At 47.9% G+C, this 19,148-nt stretch overlaps 1 protein-coding gene across 1 annotated transcript in view; it reads left to right on the top strand.

The window, feature by feature from the left end:
- The first annotated feature begins 2,245 nt into the window (after positions 1-2,245).
- TMEM200B (transmembrane protein 200B) overlaps positions 2,246-19,148 on the top strand; it is a 31,838-nt gene continuing 14,935 nt past the window's right edge. Inside the window, exons 1-2 of the mRNA XM_083750875.1 lie at positions 2,246-2,364; positions 3,592-3,826. The gene's annotated coding sequence lies outside the window, so the exon portion shown is untranslated. The remainder of the gene's footprint in view (positions 2,365-3,591; positions 3,827-19,148) is intronic.

Here is a 19,148-nt window from a genome sequence, read left to right as displayed (position 1 = left end):
AAAGTGCAAGAGAAAGAGACAGGTAAAACAAGTGCCTAGGAAAGGGCTGGGGAACCTGGGGCCCAACAGATGATGTTGGACTCTAATTCCCATCAGACCCAGCCAGGATGGCCAATGGTCAGGGACAAAGAAACTATTGGCCAACAAGATGTGGAGCACCAAAGGTTCATCAGCAGTAGGATGGGAGATGTCTGTGTGGCAGGCCCAGGACCAGAATGCATTTTTTAGGGTATCAGCAACCTGATAGGGCCTTTTTCCTGACATCTGCATTGGGTCCCCTTTAAAGCTTTAAAATGACCAGTGCATTTTAATCTCCCACAAATGTCCACACTACATGATGGGAAATTAAAATGTCAGCTATCTAGCACTGATCAGAGATCCTCAATGCTGCTGTCACCAGTTAAGCCTGTTGATGTCTTCTTTTAATCTAGAGCCAAGCTCTGATGCCTGGCGTATATGAGTTTCATGTGTTTGGGTTGGATCCAGACCTAGGCTATATTCAACTCTAAGAGCTACCCAAAGCAGACCCACTGAAATCAATGGACCTAAGTCATGTTTATGGGTCTACTCTGAGCGTTTCTAATGTTGGGTACAACCGATTGTCATGCATAGAGTAGACCTAATGAAATTCATGGGACTTGAGTCAGCTATGACTAAGTTTCACTGTTACTCTGAACAGGACTAGGTCTGTAGTGAACCACTGGTTTGAATTAGCCAGCCAATTATTTGGCTACAGGCTTTTGAGTATCCAGCCTTAGTCATACTCAAGAGCATCCCCATTGAAATTAATGGGCATTACTAAATGAGGACTATTAATTGCAATGGGATTACTCTGATTGAACTTAGTTGGCTACAACCCCATTTAGTTTTTCACCAGAATCTGTAACTTTGGTAGCATGCAGAACACCATGCATTTAAAGTGCATGGCTTCCCACAAGGAATCTTGGGAGTTGTAGTTAATCTCACAGAGCTACAATTCCCAGCAACTATAACAAATGAGGAGTCTTTTTGTGTGTGGAAGATATGTGTCTTAAATCAATGGCTACTAGCCATGATGGCGATGCCCAGTGTCCAAAGTCAGAGTCTTCTGAATACGAGTTGCTGGACCCCGCAGGAGGGGAGAATGCTTGCTTTCCAGTCCTGCTTCCCATAGGCATTGTATGGCCACTGTGAGAACATGGTGCTGGCCTCCATGGGCCACTGGTCTGATGCAGCAGGGTTGTTCTTTACTCATGGTGTGCATCAGCCTTAAAGAAGCAGATTACACACCTCACATCACAGCTACCATAGGAGCCAACGGTTCTAGGGGCCGAGGGGGTCTTTGCCCCCCCCCCCAATAAAATATTTGAGGGGGCTGCCCCTCTAAAGTTGATGGGCATTGTCATTCAAATAGTGTGCGTACACCGCATCATGTGATTGATTGTGTGGGGCGGAGAGTATTTTATTCAAATTGGCACCCCTGACAGCAACACTTTCCCCAGTTCCTTGCCCTTTTCGTAAGGGCAATTGAGGACACCCACCTACCCACAGAGGATATTTCAGAATCATTTCCCTAGGCAAGGAGTTGACGCACCTTCTATTCAATCCCACTCTGAATTCAGCTGCTCCGACACGTGTGTGTGCGCGGGGGGGGGGGCGCAGCTCGGTTGATTCTCTGCCCCCGCCCCCTGTTTCTTCTTCGCCTTCTCCGTAACCCCTCCCCTCTTGGGCCACGAACTCTTTCCCTCTACCAAGTTTGAAGCGGGAACTGGGCTGGTAGGGAGCGAGCGAGGGAGCGACCTACCTTTTCCAGTTTCAGCCTTGGGGAAGGAGAGCGTCTCGCTCCGCGAATGAACGCAAGGCAAGAAAAGAGCGGGAGCAAATCTCTTCCAAGCGCGATCCCGAGCACGACAATTAGTCCTGAGTTCCGAGCAGAGTAACCCGATACGAGAGAGAGAGAGAGACTCCGGAGACAGAGCGTGTGCGTAAAAGCGCACGAGAGAAAGACTGCAGAAGGAGCCAAAGAACAAATAACGGACTTGGGCGCAAAAGAAGCGGGATCTAGCAGAACGACGCAAAGGGAACCTCTTCTGGAGAGGGCAGAGAGGAGGCAGGTGGGCAGGGATCCAGCGGATCTGGCTGGGTCTCTGCGCCGCCTCTGCCTCTCTCTCTCTCTCTCTCTCTCTCTCTCTCTCTCTCTCTCCCTCCCCACGTGGCTGCTCCATTTTGCCCTAACTGCGCGAAGGCAGGAGGAGGGGGACCAAGGAGGAGGAGGAGGAGGAGGCATCCACTGCGCTTGGGCCGCCGCGAAGGCGCCTTTGCAGGGGTGGGAAGAAGCCGGGAGCAGCTGCCGAGACTGTGGGGAGCCCGGCGGCGTGGCGCAAGGTAACGGGGGGGGGGGGCAAGGGAGAGTCCGCGCCGGGCGCTTCGTGCGTCCGCCCTCGGTTCCTGGGCTCGAACTTCCTTTGGCACCTCGTGGAGAGAGAGGGAGAGGAGCGGGCTGGGGCTTTGATGTGGGACGCGGTTTGGCGGAGCGAAGACGCGGCAAGGCTTGGCGACAGAGGAAGGGGGGCTGTTTTCGTGGGGAGGTGGGAGGGGGTGTCTTTGCCTCTTCCCGGCAACAGATCCTCCAGGCTGGGGAAACTCCTCCTGCTGGGGAGCGACCCGCTTTGTGCTTTGCCCGCTATCCCATTATAAAAGGAGTAATAATGTTCATAATATGACCATATAAGCCCCAGAGAGAGAGAGAGAGAACTTCGTAGGAAACTGGCTTTTGCGGAGTCAAACCATTGCGCTGCCCAGCTCAATATCCTCCACGAGGGCTCTCCTGGGTTTCAGGCGGAAGCCTCCCCACCCCCTCCGACCCTACATGCAGATGCCGGGGATCGAACCCAGGAGCTTCTGCATGCGCAGCAGATGTCCGGCCGCTGACTTGCGGCCCTTTCCCCTTAATTTGCACGTGGGCGCCGTGGAACTGACGTGTATATGTGTGCGTGTGTGTGTGTGTGTGTGTGTGAGAGAGAGAGAGAGAGAGAGAGAGAGAGAGAGACCACTTGGATACAAAACCACTGCTCCCAGTAAATCTCCGTGGATCAAGCCCTCTACCATTCCATACACACCCCGCAAAAAAGATGAAACAGGAATGCCCAACCAGGGAGGGGTGAACTTTTCTCCCCCCCCCCAAACAGTCAGCAACACCCCCCACTCCATCAGGGGGTTGTGTGTTGTTACACAGGCAGAGATATAAGAGGAACCTTTGCTCATATAAGGTAAGCCAGAGGTCCCCATACATTTAAAACCCACTTAGCGTACATTTAATGCACATGACTTCACTCAAAGAAACCTAGGAACTGTAGTTTCTCCCCCCCCCTCACAAAGCTGTGATTCCTAGCACCCTTTATTAAACTACAGTTCCCGGGATTCTTTTGGGGGAGAGGTGCTTTAAATGTGCGTCAAAATGTGCTTTAGATATATGATGTGGATGGACTTAATTTTCATATGCATCCTTTTGGTTTTTCTTGCTGTTTTGTGCCCAGCCAAACAAACAAACAAAACCAGAAACTAGTCTGTGAGAAACTCACAGAGGTTTTCTTCTTTCCCCCCACTTCCAAGCTCACCTTTTCAAAGAGTCTGTGGCTGCAGCCTGCTCCCTCCCCCTTCCTGGCATGTTTCTCTTCGGATGGCTCAGGAGGAACCAGCAAGCTGGGATGCTCCACTTCTGAGCTCCTCTCTCTTCCTCCATCCTCTACGGGAGAGCAGAAGAGCAGAACCAGGTGCCGTTGGGGGAATAAGCCGAAGGCAAGGCGATCAGCCCACACACTTGAAGCAATGCGGTGGTGGACGAACGGTAGGTGGCTCTTTCAAGTTGATTCCCCTGTGGGCTGGGGTAGGTGGGTTGCGTTGCCGTTCGGGGGTGCAGCATCTCCGAAACGGGTGTCGGGGGCATGCAAGATTTTTGGATGCGTTTGTTAGAAAGGGAACATCTTGTACTTGGAGGGAGTGTTAAACTCTGCACTTAATGTTCTTACAGGGGGGCTCTTTCTTTAAATGGTAAGGTGTATTAATTACTCTGCTTACTTCAGAAGCTAGTAAGGCAACCCTACTGTGTTGGGGGGGGTGGGAGCGGGGCTGCTTGGGGGGGTGCTTTTTATGCTGCCTGCAATGCCTAGCCTGATGGCACCGCTGCCTGAATTCACTTGCAGAAAGCTTCAAATCTCTCCTTGGACAGCCCCAAAATGACATTCCTAGAAGTGTTATAAGGGCGGGGGGTGACCCAAAGAGACTTGAAAATGGTTGAAGTTCTTGTCTGAACACAACACTGAGCTAGGCATTTATGCCAGACTCAGTGCAGACTCTTGCTTTCTCAACTGCTGTGCCTCAGATTGGCTGGAGGGCTAAAGTCAGACAGTTGGGGCTCCCCCCCCCCAGCTGTTTCCTTCATTGATCTAGGGATCCTTGGGGCAGTTCAGGAGAGGGGGGTTCAGGAAGAGAAGGAACATCCATTGTTTGAAGCCCAAAGCTTAAAGCTCTTGAAGGAAGACTGGGGGTGGAAGCATGTCCATAAATCTAGATTCTTGGTGCGGTGACAAAATCATAATAATAATAAAAAACAACCCTCCCGGGTTTTATAGGACTGGTGGGGCTGCAGAAGTGCCTGTAGCATTTCATTGTTTTTTAATCGAGGAGGCGGCTGTGTGCCTGAGCATGGCTATGTGCAGGGAGGGAGAGAGGGAGGGAGGGAGAGAAGCCCCTTGGCAGGTATCCATCCACTGTTGATAAAAAGAGATTTAAACGCAAGGAGACAGGCTTTACAGCCCGAGAGAGAGAGAGGAGATGCAGTGGGGTGAGAGTTCAAGACAGTGTCAGGCAATATCCTAGTAAAACTAGCTGGATTCATAATTCCCCCTCTGGGGAAGGGCCATAGCTGAGTGGTAGAGCATCTGATTTGCATGCAGGAGGTCTCAGGTTCAGTTCCTGGGGCTGGGACTGGGGCTGTCTCTTGTCTGAAACTCCAGAGAGCTGCTGCCAGTCACTGTAGAATAGATCATGCTGAGCTAGATAGACGAATGTCCGACCCCAGTTAGAAATTAGCCAGGTGCCAGGCACGCTTTTCAACTGGCACGGGTCCATTGTGACCACTTGGAGATCTCTGGATGCCAGGATGGCGACCAGTGTAGCCAGTGATCAGGAACGATGGGAGCTGTAGTCCAAAACGTATGGAGGGCGCCAGGTTGGGGGAGGATTATCTGAGCTGCTGTTGTCAATTCTGACTGGCAGGAGTTCTCCAGATCCACTGGCAGAGAAGTCTTTCCCAGGCCTGTTATCTGATATCATTTTTTTAATTGGAGATGCTGTGAATTGAGCCTAGGGCTTTGCAAAGCATGTCCTGTACCAATGAGCTGACTCTCAAGTGAGCATAGAATTGCAGCCTTAATTACACAGGGTGGGATTCAGTTAGGTGTTACTCAAAGTAGACCCAGTGCAATTAATGGACCTAACAGAGCTATGCCCATGAATTTCCATGGTTCTGCTATGAATCGCACTTCATTGAATTCCACACATACCTTAAAAGATCCATAGATGTCAAATATCCCCATTCACTTGGCACATACTCACCTTGCTGCAATAACGTGACCCACTCTCTCCTGTTCTTTTACCATTGTTGGAAAAAAGTTATTAAGCACAAAAAACCCCTCTCTCCTCCCTTTGTTGCAACCTTTCCTGTATGGAGTAGAGGATGATTTTCAATAGCTAATGGGGGGATCAACATTTACAGTGCAATTCTGTATAATTGAGTTCAATGGGGCTTACTCCCTGGTAAGAAGTCTCTTCCCACAGTTTTGTTTAAGGAAACTCTCCCCCCCCCATGGGGATTTTAGGCTGTGATGCAGAAAACCCCCACCTCATTTCAGAAGACTTTTTCTTTAGCAGTTGCTTAATCAGAGCTCCCAAACTGTGCTTTAGACTCCTCTTATTAATGTGTGTGATGCAAAACATGGATGAGCAGCATGGAGGGAAATGGTTATAAAACCTCTTGAGAGATTATCTAGAACTCAAATTATGACTCAAGCCTTTCCCCACTGTTTATTGCACAGCAGAAATTATTATCGTTATGCTTCCATCAATGTAACATTCATTTGCAAACGTGAAAAGCAAAAAGCCACCTTAGCTCCATGCAGAACACACACGTTGTATTGAAAGGTTTAGTCCCTGGCATGTCCAGCTAAGGCTGAGAAAGGTCCCTGTGTCAGATTCCCTGGAGAGCAGCTGCCAGTCAGTGTAGAACGTGCTGGGTGAGATGGACCAGCTATCTGACTTGATAGTTTTCTGCATTCGTATGATGCTCTTCAAATACATTCGTAATTTTCAGCTCTCACTTTAAGCAGTGCTGGTCCAAACTAAAAGTGGATTTTCAAGAACATGTTGATGCCCCATCAAAGGACAGTTTCTTTTTTTTCAGGGGAAGGCAAAGGAATCCCAAAATGGAGTGGTGGGACAGAATGTGTCCATGCAACACAGCAAGGCAGTGGATGTTTCCCTCGTGGCATCCGTTCTATTAGACTGCAGAGTAGGGGGAGAGAAGGAAGGCAGGACTATTATTCCATTGGCTCTGCTGAGAGACCATCTATTGCCTTTGACTCTGCACCCAAAAAATGTCCCCTAGCGGCAGCCATTCCATCAGGCTACCTAAATTGTTTCCTAGTTGTTACGAGAACGGTAACTTTCAGAACTTGTGCCTGCCTTTTTCCTTCTCCTTCTCCATCCCTGTTTCCTTTTGTGTTACGTCCTTTAGATTCTAAGCTTGAGGACGAAGGCTGTGTGACTTTGCAAGTCCCCCTGGGAGTCTTTTTGCCTGAAGGGTGGGATAAAAATGCTTGTTGTCAAGGGAGCCTGTCTGCCATCCTAAAGGGGACCTTCCTTCCCACTTAAACATACATTCAAAGTAAGGGCAAAGGATTGGCATTGTTTGCTCTCATTGACATTGCCCTATAGCCGGACCTGATTGGCTCTGCGACACCGTGGTGCCATCGTGTTCACTGTGTGATCCCTAATTGGTTGGGATCGCAGCAAAAAAGGAGAAAGCCTTTACAAATGGCACAGAAACAGCAGCATGGCATGAATCCCTAATTGGAAGACTACTGCAGTATTTCAGTAAAAATGAGATATGCCCCCTTGCGCCCATACTCTACTGTAACAAAGTAATGGCATGCAATGGCAGTAATCCTATACACTCGCCCTGTTCATTCCCTTTCTCTTTCAGTGCTTTGCATAGGAACATAGGAAACTGCCTTATATGGAGCTGTCAGACCATTGAGTCATCTTACTCATTACCTTTGACATTGACTGGCAGCGACTTTCTCAAACGCCAAGTGGGCCTTCCACCCCCGTCCTACTTGGAAGTGCTGGACCTAGGCCTCTCCCACTGCACTATGACTGCTTGGTCTCCCTTGTGGCATTTTCCAGATTGTAAGCTTCTTGGGGCAGGGATCTGACCACCTTGGAATAAGTCTCGAATTAGTTCTCTTCCTAAGGCAGTCTGCATTAGCAGATGGCATTTCATCAGTTTGTGGTAATACCAAGTGCTTTGGTGGTTTGGCATGGCAATTAAAGGGAAATGCTGGGGAACAAATTGGCAACTGTTTCACTCTGAGGAACTCAGGCGACACACATGTAAGCCATTTGTTGAACTAGGGAGGCTGGGGAGTTCCATGGAGGAGCATTTAACATCATGCATTTAAAAAAAAAGAAAAGAAATATGGATATGCCCAAGTGCAAAACATGTTGCTCTAGATTTCTGGCTTAATTATTAAGGATGGGTACCAGCTTCGCTTAAAGAATGCCAAAGTGCTGAGTAGAAATGCTTTGCAGGAGTTGGCCGCAGTGTGCTAAATGGTCCCACGGGTATGAGTCAGGGTGTATTTTTACTTTTTTGCTTTCTGTTATCCAGAGATTCCAATTACAGTCGTATCTTGGTTGTCAAATGCCCTGAAACTTGGACGTTTTGACTCCCGATTGCCGCAAACCCGGAAGTGATTGTTCCGGTTTGCGAACGTTCTTTGGACCCAAACATCTGATGGGGTCGGAGCTTCCTGCAGCCAATCGGAAGCTGCGCCTTGGTTTCCAAACATTTTGGAAGTCGAATGGACTTCTGGAATGGATTCCGCTTGACTTCCAAGGTATGACTTATATATATATATATATATATATATGCAGGTTTTGGTGTCCTCGGGTGTCTTCCCGTGTAAAAGTTGGGGTGTCTAGGCGACGTTTCGACGAGGTCTCACTCGTCATCTTCAGGCTGGTGCTTTCGGCTTCTTGTTACTGGAACAGAGCGGGATCTCAATGTTTGAGTTCCTATAAATACTGTAGAGGGGGTGTGGTGTCTAGCCTCCAATGTTCTGGGCAGAGAGGAAGTTCCCAGGCTAGTGTGCCTAGCCTGGGAACTTCCTCTCTGCCCAGAACATTGGAGGCTAGACACCACACCCCCTCTACAGTATTTATAGGAACTCAAACATTGAGATCCCGCTCTGTTCCAGTAACAAGAAGCCGAAAGCACCAGCCTGAAGATGACGAGTGAGACCTCGTCGAAACGTCGCCTAGACACCCCAACTTTTACACGGGAAGACACCCGAGGACACCAAAACCTGCATTCCTGTACCCGTGAAAATCTACGAAAGCATATATATATATATATATATATATATATATATATATATATATAGTATCCAGATTTCTCAGGGGTCTCTTCCAATTCTAGAGTTCTATTATTTCCATGTGTCTCTCCTCCCCTCCTCTCACTGCATGTTGTCCCCTCCCTCACCGACAGTCTTAGTGAAGCGTGATGTGGGTTTTCAGAACAGAGCTGTGGCTCCGTGGTTGAGCATCTACTTTGCACATGGAAGGTCTCAGGTTCAGCCCCCAATATCTCCAAGTGGTGCTGGGAAAGTATCTTGCCTGAAACCCTGGAGAGCTGCTGACAGTCAGTGTAGGTCAGGCATAGGCAAACTCGGCCCTCCAGATGTTTTGGAACTACAACTCCCATCATCCCTAGCTAACAGGACCAGTGGTCAGGGATGATGGGAATTGTAGTCTCAAAACATCTGGAGGACTGAGTTTGCCTATGCCTGGTGTAGGCAGTACTGAGCTAGATGGACCAGTGAGTCTGACCCTGTATCTGATGTGCCTAACATTTCTGATTCGGTATGTTTGAATGATGTGCTTCTTCTGGCTTTAAACCATCATCTTATCTACCACCCCACCTATTTACAGATTCATAGAATACATAGAACATGTTTTTGTGTGGTGTATTTAAAATATTGCATCTAGCTACATTTTACTCAAGAGTAGACCCATTGAAATTAATGGACCTAAGTTAACCACACCCACTGATTTCAGTGGGTCTAGCAGTGAAGGCAACCATGTGGTTCCCGAAAAAGATAATTGCAACTCTGAAATGGGCTTTGCTTGTATCCATATAGGGTGTTGCAGGAATTAACGTTCTGAAATCACGTATTTCTCTGACCCACATTGCTGTAGAGTAGGGCAGCAAGGGAGGAAAGGGCTCCTGCACCTTTAATAGTTGTGTAGGAAGAGGGGGTTTCTTCAGGCTGTCATGTGGCCCTCCCCTTATGTCTAGCTGCCCTGCCATTCAGTGCAGGGAAAAGGGCCATGGCTCAGTGGCAGAGCATCAGTTTTGCAGGCCGAAGGTCCCAGGTTCAATTCCCGGCATCTTCAGGTAGGGATGGAAATGTCCCCCACCTGAAGCCCCAGAGAGCCGCTGCCAGCTGCTGCTGCCAGTATGGAGGGAGATGAGCCCATGGTCAGACTTTGGTGTGATGCTGGATGAGGGTGAACAAACTGAAGCTTGATCTAGACAACACAGAGATCTTCCTGGTGAGTCAAAAAGTCAGACAGGCTCTCCCTGAAAACTCCGGTTCGCTGCTTGGGTATGTTCCTGGATTCAACCCTAAGGTTAGATGCCCAGGTGTTTGGGGGGGTGTCAGCTGTACCCCTTTCTGAAGATGTCTGATCTGGCCATAGCGATGCACAGCTTAGTTACACCCTGTTTGGATAACTGTCATGTATTCTGCACGGAACAGCCTTTAGGAAGTGCTGGTTATAGGGAGAACAGAAGCTCCTTGTTACAACAGTTCCACTGTTCATTTCAATGTGCTGGCTTTGACCTACTAAGCCCTCTACGGCTTGTGGCTAGGCTACCCAAAGAACCTTATCTCCCTGTATGAGCCTGCCTGAGCTTTGAGAACTTCTGGGGAGGCCTTTGTCTCAGTCTTGACACTTTCACAGGCAGGTTGGTAAGGACACAAGACAGGGCCTTCTCAGTGGCTGCTCCCAGATTAGGAATTTGCTTCCATGGAAAACTAGACAGCCCTCTCTCTGCTTTGCTTTCACCAGCAGGCAAAGACTTTTTTTTTTTTTGTACAGACACTAACTGGCTGTCTTCTGAGGGTGCGTGCTGTACATGTTGTCTTTTGTGTGTGCTTCCAAACAGTGTCAAGTGTATCTAAGGCTGTTTTTAAATAGGGCTACTTAAAAAAAAAATTATATTGATTGTATGTTTTTAGCTGCATTTGTTTCAATTCATGCTGGGAGTCTCCTAAGATCCTGTAAGAGGGGAAAAGGCGGAATATAAATAACATGAAACATAACATAGGCAGCTTCCTATGTAAGTGTAGCCAGATTTCGGTACATGTGAGTTTTCCCTTACATGGCAAAATAGCATCTTTGGTGAAATTGCTTTAGTTGGGGAAACGATGTGGGAAAGAACAGCAGATCTCCCCTCTCTCAGCACCACTTCCCTGATCGAGATGGTGCTCCCCTCCTTGAGGCAGTTCTTTGCCATTTTTAAAGAGACGGGAGATCAGATCTTCACCATTTCCACTCTCCCCCCCCCCCTTTCGACCTTTTACATCATTGTCACCAAAACCCAATCGAATATGGGTTGCAGTAAGTAGCTGAACGTTTGTAAGGTTTGTGCTGTTTCTCACTTGTAGACTCTTTGCAGAAAGAGCTCTGAAAACATGGATGAGGAACCTGCGGCCCTACAAATATTGCAGAACTCCCATCACCGTGAGCAATGTGCCATGCTGGCTGGGGCTGATGGGCAGTTCAACAACATCTGAGCGGCCGCAGGTTAGCCATCCCTGCCTTAAAATGTCCTCCCCTATCAAGTATGGTTAACAGCATAAGAATTTGCAAGCTCAGAAGGACAAACATGGGGCTTCCCAACGGTCTGATTCTCTTATGCCATCCCTCCAACTACAGGCCCGTACAGAACTGGCTGTGCTATGAGTTACCCTAGCTCAGCGGTTCTCAACCTGTGGGTCCCCAGATGTTGTTGGACTACAAATCCCATCATGTACAAATCCCATGTTTCTGTAGTCTTTGGTAGACACTGGATTGTGCCAAACGTAAAGGCTTCAGGCGGCCAACTCATTTGGTGACCCTTCTGCTTTGTGAGAGACTGCTGTTCCCTTTCCTAGCTAGAGAGCTGAGTTTAATTAGCAGTGTGGAAATGGGGGCGGGAGACAGTAGACTCCATAATTAGCATTTGGCCATTGCACTGAATAGTTCAGCATGCCACTTCTGTCATACAGAAGAATGCACCAGACAGGCTCAAGAGCCCTCCTTTATGAAAAGGAAAGGTTACTGCAATCCTTCATTATTATTTATTAAATTTGTATGCCGCCCTTCATCCGAAGATCACAGGGCAGTTCGCAACAGAAAAATGAGGACACAATAATACATAACAAAGCAAAAACAAGAATAAAAACTGACCACCAACCCACCTCCCACAACCACACTTAAAATGCCATGAAATGTTAATCAGCGAAACGCCTGGTTGAAGAGAAGCATTTTCACCTGGTGCCTAAAGATACCGTATTTTTTGCTCTATAAGACTCACTTTTTCCCTCCTAAAAAGTAAGGGGAAATGTGTGTGCGTCTTATGGAGCGAATGCAGGCTGCACAGCCATCCCAGAAACCAGAACAGCAAGAGGGATTGCTGCTTTCACTGCGCAGTGATCCCTCTTGATGTTCTGGCTTCTGAGATTCAGATTTTTTTTTTCTTGTTTTCCTCCTCCAAAAACTAGGTGCGTCTTGTGGTCTGGTGCGTCTTATAGAGCGAAAAATACGGTATGTAATGAAGGGCCAGTCGAGCCTCCCTGGGGAGAGCATTCCACAAATGAGAAGCCACAGCAGAAAGGCTCATTCTAGTGTTGACACCCTCTGGACCTCTCAAGGAGGAGGCACACAAAGAAGGGCCTCAGAAGATGATTGCAGGGTCTGGGGCAGTTCACACTGGGAGAGACAGCCCTTGAGGTATTGAGGTCCTGAGCCATTTAAGGCTTTATAGATCAAAACCAGCACTTGGAAACTTAAGTGGAAGCCAGTGCAGTCAGGCCAGGATTGGTGTAATATGCTCACACCATCTTGTCACAGTGAGCAACCTGGCTGCTGAATCCTACACCAACTGAAGTCTTGAAACCATCTTCAGAGGCAGCCCTATGTATAATGGTTTGCAGTAATCTAACCTAGAGGTTACCAGATACTCATGGAACTGTGGGTTTGATTCTGCAATGGCTGTGCGCACCTATTCCTCTGCCGGGAACTGGTGCATGCAGCCGAAATCAGCAGGATTTAACCTCCACTCATCAGCTGATGAGCAGGTATTAAATCCTGTTCAGTTTGGCTGGCTGTGCCTATTCCTCTGCTGGGAACAGGCATGCCCAGCCAAAGTTCATAAGGGGCTGTTTGAAAGCCCTTTTGCAAACAGCCTTGCACTGCTCTTTTGGTGATTCAAAAAAGCAGTGTGGGATTGTTTGCAAAAGCTGTTTCAGAGAGCTCTGCACTGCTCTTAGGAGCCCCAACAGCCGGGACTTCACAGTGCTGTCAAATCTGATGTCGCTATGATGTCAGGTGATTGACAGGAGAGAAGCCCCAACCACCTGTCAGATTTGGGCCTCCAGGGGTGGAGAGATAAGGATCTGGCCTCCTGCCAGAAAAGGTTCTCCGCCCTTGATATATAGTTTTGAACTAAGCATCTCGTTCTTCTTCTGCAGGCTTCTGGGATTAATGCATAGCAACGGTGCCAGGGCCATAAACTCTGACATTGTAACCCTAGTGGGCATTCTACCAGTTATTTAAGTTTATTTCTGTATGCACAATCTCTTAGCAGGCCTTCAGAATCAGTCTACGTGAAAGAGATAGATAGATAGAAAATGGAACTGAGCCCAGGAATTCTCGCTGCTTTTACGGAAATGACACTCTTCACTTCCATCTCTCCTGTGACTCTGAGCTGATTGCTGCTGTGTGCCAACTTGTGGCTTGGGTCCAGCTCCGTAAAAAGAGCAGTTCTGTTGACAGCTCTCTGGTGGAGAGAGCAAAAGCGCCAGTTAACGAAGGGCACATTCACAGATCACGAGCCCGCTGCCAGCTCTTCCAAACTGGAGCATCCTTACCATTTTCAAACTTCTTTTCACATTCTTTTTGCATTAATCTCATGCCACATCAGGCCTTGTTGCTGCGTTTCCTGAACAAGAGCGTTCAGTATGAAGGATGTGGCCAACATGACAGTCAAGTCTGGGCAATGGGATGGGCTTCCTTTAGTCCGTAGCTCAGCGGTAGAGCAGATGGTTTGCATGCAGTTCCCAGGATCGATCTTTGGCATCTCGGGTTAGAAAGAGCAGGTGGCAAGCAATGGGAAAGAGACTCTGAGACCCCAGTCAGGCTGCCAGTCAGAGTAGACAACACTGGGTTAGATGGACAAAGAAGACAGCTTCCTGTTTTCATGATGCTTCTGATTCCCACAATATCCATGTCAGGATGCTCAGGACACCGAAATGTGGGATGACAGGGTGGGGAGAGAACACTTTTAAGTTTGTGTTTACTGTATATAATAGGGACGCGGGTGGCACTGTGGGTAAAACCTCAGTGCCTAGGACTTGCCGATCATATGGTCGGTGGTTCGAATCCCCGCGGCGGGGTGAGCTCCCGTCGTTCGGTCCCAGCTCCTGCCCACCTAGCAGTTCGAAAGCACCCTTAAGTGCAAGTAGATAAATAGGTACCGCTTTATAGCGGGAAGGTAAACGGCATTTCCGTGCGCTGCGCTGGTGCTGGCTTGCCAGAGCAGCTTCGTCACGCTGGCCACGTGACCCGGAGGTGTCTCCGGACAGCGCTGGCCCCCGGCCTCTTAAACGAGACGAGCGCGTAACCTTAGAGTCGGACATGACTGGCCCGTATGGGCAGGGGTACCTTTACCTTATTGTATATAATGCCTTCTCCCACATGGTGGAGGTCAAGGCAGTGTTCATAGGACTCCTGAAAAGTCTCCCATCCAAAGATTGACCAGAGTAAGGTGGCTGCATCATATACCTTCAGATCATGTTGTCAAGTGCACATAGCTATATTGACATAACTCCAGCTGACATAACTATGCTGGCAGCAGGTTTGGAAGCTGATATATAAAAGCTATTCTCCATATGACCCCTTAGACCTAGGTTATGGGCACACTAACAGAATGTTTAGGCCCCTTTTGAAAAAAGAATATTACAAAACTGAAAATGAATTGTGTGTATTGTCAGCTCCAGCTAAAATCTGACTCGTGCCATAGCACAGCACCAAAAAAATGCTGCTGTGTGCCAGCCAGTCAGATGGTGGAGATGTCAGGTGCCATCTTGGCACCTGGGCATCTTCACTTGGTTGCAAGTGACCAATAACCAGGTGCAAAATGCACCTGGCTAATTTCAAATACTGTTTGGCAGGGAGGGTTTTCATTGGAGTGTCAGCAGCTGGCACAAAGTCAGTAGCGGGCAGCGGGGCTTACCTGACCTCCCATTGCTGCTGCCTACCAGGGGCAGAAGGGGCAAGGTTGGCACAGTGCAAATGCACTGGCAGAACCAATCCATATTCCTGCTGGTTCAATGGCACTTCTCCATCCTTGCTACGGCCCTCTCCCTGGCCCAGGAAGCTGCAGTAATGCCAGTGATGGGTAGTGAGATAAGTGCCACCACCTCACTGGCATCTGCTGTGCTAAGCCTACAGGCGTGTGCCAGCTTACTTGGGAAAATGCCTTACTGGCTACAGCAAGACTAACTTCTGAGTAAACATGCATAAGATTGCCTTACAAATCAGGGTTCAGGGGGTATAATAACATGCTGTTAGGGGCTTTTTTTGCAAAAAGCATTACTGGTGTAATGGTGCACACCAAGGACATTTTCACACATGGGATTAAGGGGAAGAAATCTGACGAAGATCACTTGTGAAAGTGAACCTACCTAATTTGCACATTTTCGGAAAAACAGGAGAATTGAAACACAGCTCTGCCATTTTAATGAGTCATAGTGTCCTGATGTAGCATCACTCCAGGCACTTTGGGAAAGTTAAACGATAGCTCTGAGCCTCCCGCTGAGTATTGCAACACTGTTGTTGTAGTGGTCTACTCCCATTCTAGCCAGCGCAGGGGTTCACAAGAGGGCACTTTCCTCAGGGTCCTCTTAGTCTTGGAGCCCATCTTACTGAGAGCACAATGGGCTTCCCTTCAACACAACACACACTTCTTTTATCACTTGTGAATGGGCTTTCCAAAAGCTATGACTTGTTTGCTTATTATTGGCATTTTGTGTGTGTGTTTTATCAGTGGAAGGTTATCACCCCCCTTCCGTTCTCTGCAGATTAACACAGGTTACCATCCAAGCAGGAATTACCGTATTTTTTGCTCTATAAGACTCACTTTTTCCCTCCTAAAAAGTAAGGGGAAATGTGTGTGCATCTTATGGAGTGAATGCAGGCTGCGCAGCTATCCCAGAAGCCAGAACAGCAAGAGGGGTTGCTGCTTTCACTGCGCAGCGATCCCTCTTGCTGTTCTGGCTTCTGAGATTCAGAATATTTTTTTTCTTCTTTTCCTCCTCCAAAAACTAGGTGCATCTTGTAGTCTGGTGCGTCTTATAGAGCGAAAAATACGGTATTTGCATGACACAGTTAATGTGATCGTATCATTTTTATAAAACAGAACTGATGGTACTTTTTGTGCATGTTCATTTTCGAACATTTATAGGGTGCTTAATCTTATAAGTCTGGTGAGGTGTTAAGGTTTGTTTCACATGCTTTCTTTTTTAAACAAAAAAACACCCGCCAGTGAGTGTGTGACAGGTCCTTTTTAGACCACATTCTGTTGAAAAACCCATGTGGCTGTTCTGACCTATTTATCTGTCTAACCTTGAACGCAAGCCTGGACAGGAAAGAGCAATGGGAACAGAATTATAGGGATGACTAATAAGCAGCAGCGGAAAACTTGCTCCATGGGGTCTTCAGGTTTGGCTGCCCCCATCCCAAGAATAATTTCCTGGAGGTGTGAGGAGCAGGGTAACCAAGCTCACATTCACACCATCCGGTTAAAGCACATGACTTTATGCCAAAGAATCTCGGGAACTGTAGTTTGTTAAGGGTGCTTGGAATTGTAGCTCTGGGGTGTGTGTGTTAAGCTAACATTCCTAGGACACTTTGAGGAAGTGGTCTAAATGTGCTTTAAATGTATGGTGCAGATGTGACTCAGATGCTCCAAGGTGCATTAAAAAAAAACCTCAACCTCTTCTACAAGGAAAGGTCAAATACTTTGGAGGGGGGTTTTTTTTTGTTTTGTTTAAGGGGGAAACCACCAGTAGAACCCTGACTCAGAAACAAGTCCTGTTGAGTTCAATGGGTTTTACTGCCTGCTGAGTGTGTGTTCAGGGCTGCAGATTTTCAGTGGGACCTGCAACAAAATGTTGCGGCATGGAGTGCTCCTGTTCACTCTTCCAGTCCACAAGCCATGCCTTCTCCCACAATCCTCCATTCTGCTCTAGTTTTCCTACCCCTCCACTGTCAGCAAGCTCAGCCCTTTGAGAGTGTGCAGCCCTTACTATGTCACTTTTGGGGTAGCCCTCTTCATAAGTGTTTCGATTCCAGCGATTTTTCTATTTCTGAAAAATGTTGGGGTTTCTCCAAACCTGCTGATATTTCCCTCCTGTGCATTGACAGTCCTGTTTTGGAGACAGTGCTCCAGTACAGAGAAGGTGTGTGTGTGTACATAAATATGGACAAGCAGATAGAAATACTTTTTTTTCTTTCCCATAATATCAGATCATGGAAGTTACCCAGTGAAACTGATTCGTAGCAGATTCAGCATTCGTAGCAGAGAGAAGCTTCTCCAAATCACACATACCTAATAGTGAGGTTCATTGTGGCATTGACCACTAGCCGAGATGGCTGTGAAGTGGAGTGAGAGAAATTCGGGGGGGGGAGAGAATCAAATTCCTCAAGGCTCTGTGGTGCAATGGGTCAGTGTGTCTTAGCTGTTTACCAGAAAGCTGCTGGTTTGAGCCCACCCAGAGAATTCCTGCATTGCAGGGGGTTGAACTAGATGACCCTTGCGGTCCCTTCCAACTCTATTATTAATTATTATTATTATTACATCTGAAGGCAGCCCTGTTTAGGGAAGCTTTTAATGTTTAATAGATTATTGTATTTTAATATTCTGTTGAAAGCCGCCCAGAGTGACTGGGGAAACCCAGCCAGCTGGGTGGGGTATAAATTATTATTATTATCATCATCATCATCATCATCATCATCTACTGTTCTGTGGTTCTAATACTTATTAGCAAAGAGGGCAATATGGCGCATCCATGTTCCTAGGCAGTGTATCACTGTAGACCAGTTTCCGGGGAGCAGTTGTGGGAGAGGGCTATTGCACAGGCTTCCTGAAAGCATCTGGTTGGGAACTGTGGGAAACCGGATTGGACGGACCACTGCTCTGATCCAGCAAATTTCCTCTTATCACGCCTCTCATAACAAACTGGGTGGCTGAGTGCCAATCATCCAGGACCACAGAGGCTCTTCTTCTGATAGGTGCCACTTACAGTAAAGCCACATAACTGAGCTTGTAAGAGGTGAAATTACACCGAAAGCGAATGTTCATTTGAAGGACTGGGGGAAAGCTGCTTACAGCGGACGAGATTTACCAGGGTTTGAGCCAGCGTTATTCTCAAAGCCAAAGAACCAGAATGTGCAGACAGCAGGGGATGATCTGGCACAGCCAGGCAGGTGACTCAGGTGACCCTTTAGGGCATCTTTATCCAAGAGACCCTGAACAGCCACAGAGGAAGATCTAAGGAGAGTTCCAAGTTCTTAGTTTCACTGGAGGTGGGGACTGGGGTGGTTCAAAGAGAGCCCCCAACTCCCTGGCCGAAAAGCTCCGCTGTTTGGTCTTTTGTCTGTAGACTCACTATGTTCAGTCTCTGGACTCTCTATTCAGACACTGGGATTTCCCAAACAGGACTTTGCTTCATAAGGTGCCAAGCATTCGGGTGACCTTTGTAGCTTTGGCAGAACGGAGCCGGCGGTGCAGCAGGAAAGCAAGGCTCAAAGTGGGTCGGCTACAAAGGAGGCTCTGAAGAAGCTGGGCTTGCAAACAAAAGTTTGGCTCTGGGTGCCGGAGGCAGGAAAAATACGCAACCCTTTGATGTCTTACCACTCTCACTGTTTCTACTTTTGTGCCTTTTCCCAGCCTGCCCTTAGCACTGCCTCTCTCTCTCTCTCTCTCTCTCTCTCTCTCTCTCTCTCTCTCTCTCCCCCCAGCCACACTTTCTCTTTCCTCCCTGCTCAGCACCAGACTGAAATATTTTTTGGCAGCCTGGGAGAAAAACAGTGAAGTTGGCCTTCTTAACTGTGGCCGGTTTGCAAGCATCCTGCTGGCATTTGCTATCGTTAGCTGACTGACTCAGACCATTGGTCCATCCAGCTCTAACTTAGTAGCAGCGAGTCTTTGGCAGAGTTTCAGGCAGGGGCCTCACCTGGAGATGCTGGGAATTGAACGTGGGACCTTCTGCATGCAAGGCAGTTGCTCTCCCATGGAGCTGTGGCCCTTTCCTTTACTCTCACGGCAACATTACTCCCATTGAACTTAACTAGATGCTTGCATTCCATTTCCATCTGCTGGGTCTGTAGGTGTTTGTATCTTGAGCTGCCTTGAGAAGCTATAAATAAAGCAGTTACGGTTTTCCCTTTGGCTTAATGTGAGCCTGTAGAATACACAATTCAGGGCGCATTTAGTCTCTCTGGGTTTGCTTTGGAAACAGCCCCAGGGTGGCCCAATCAGGACTGTGCTGGGCTGGGCC

This window comes from Podarcis gaigeae, assembly GCF_964106915.1.
Source record: "Podarcis gaigeae genome assembly, chromosome: 8".
In the NCBI taxonomy this organism is placed as follows: Eukaryota; Metazoa; Chordata; class Lepidosauria; order Squamata; family Lacertidae; genus Podarcis; species Podarcis gaigeae.
This window is presented reverse-complemented; position numbering and strand designations above follow the sequence as displayed.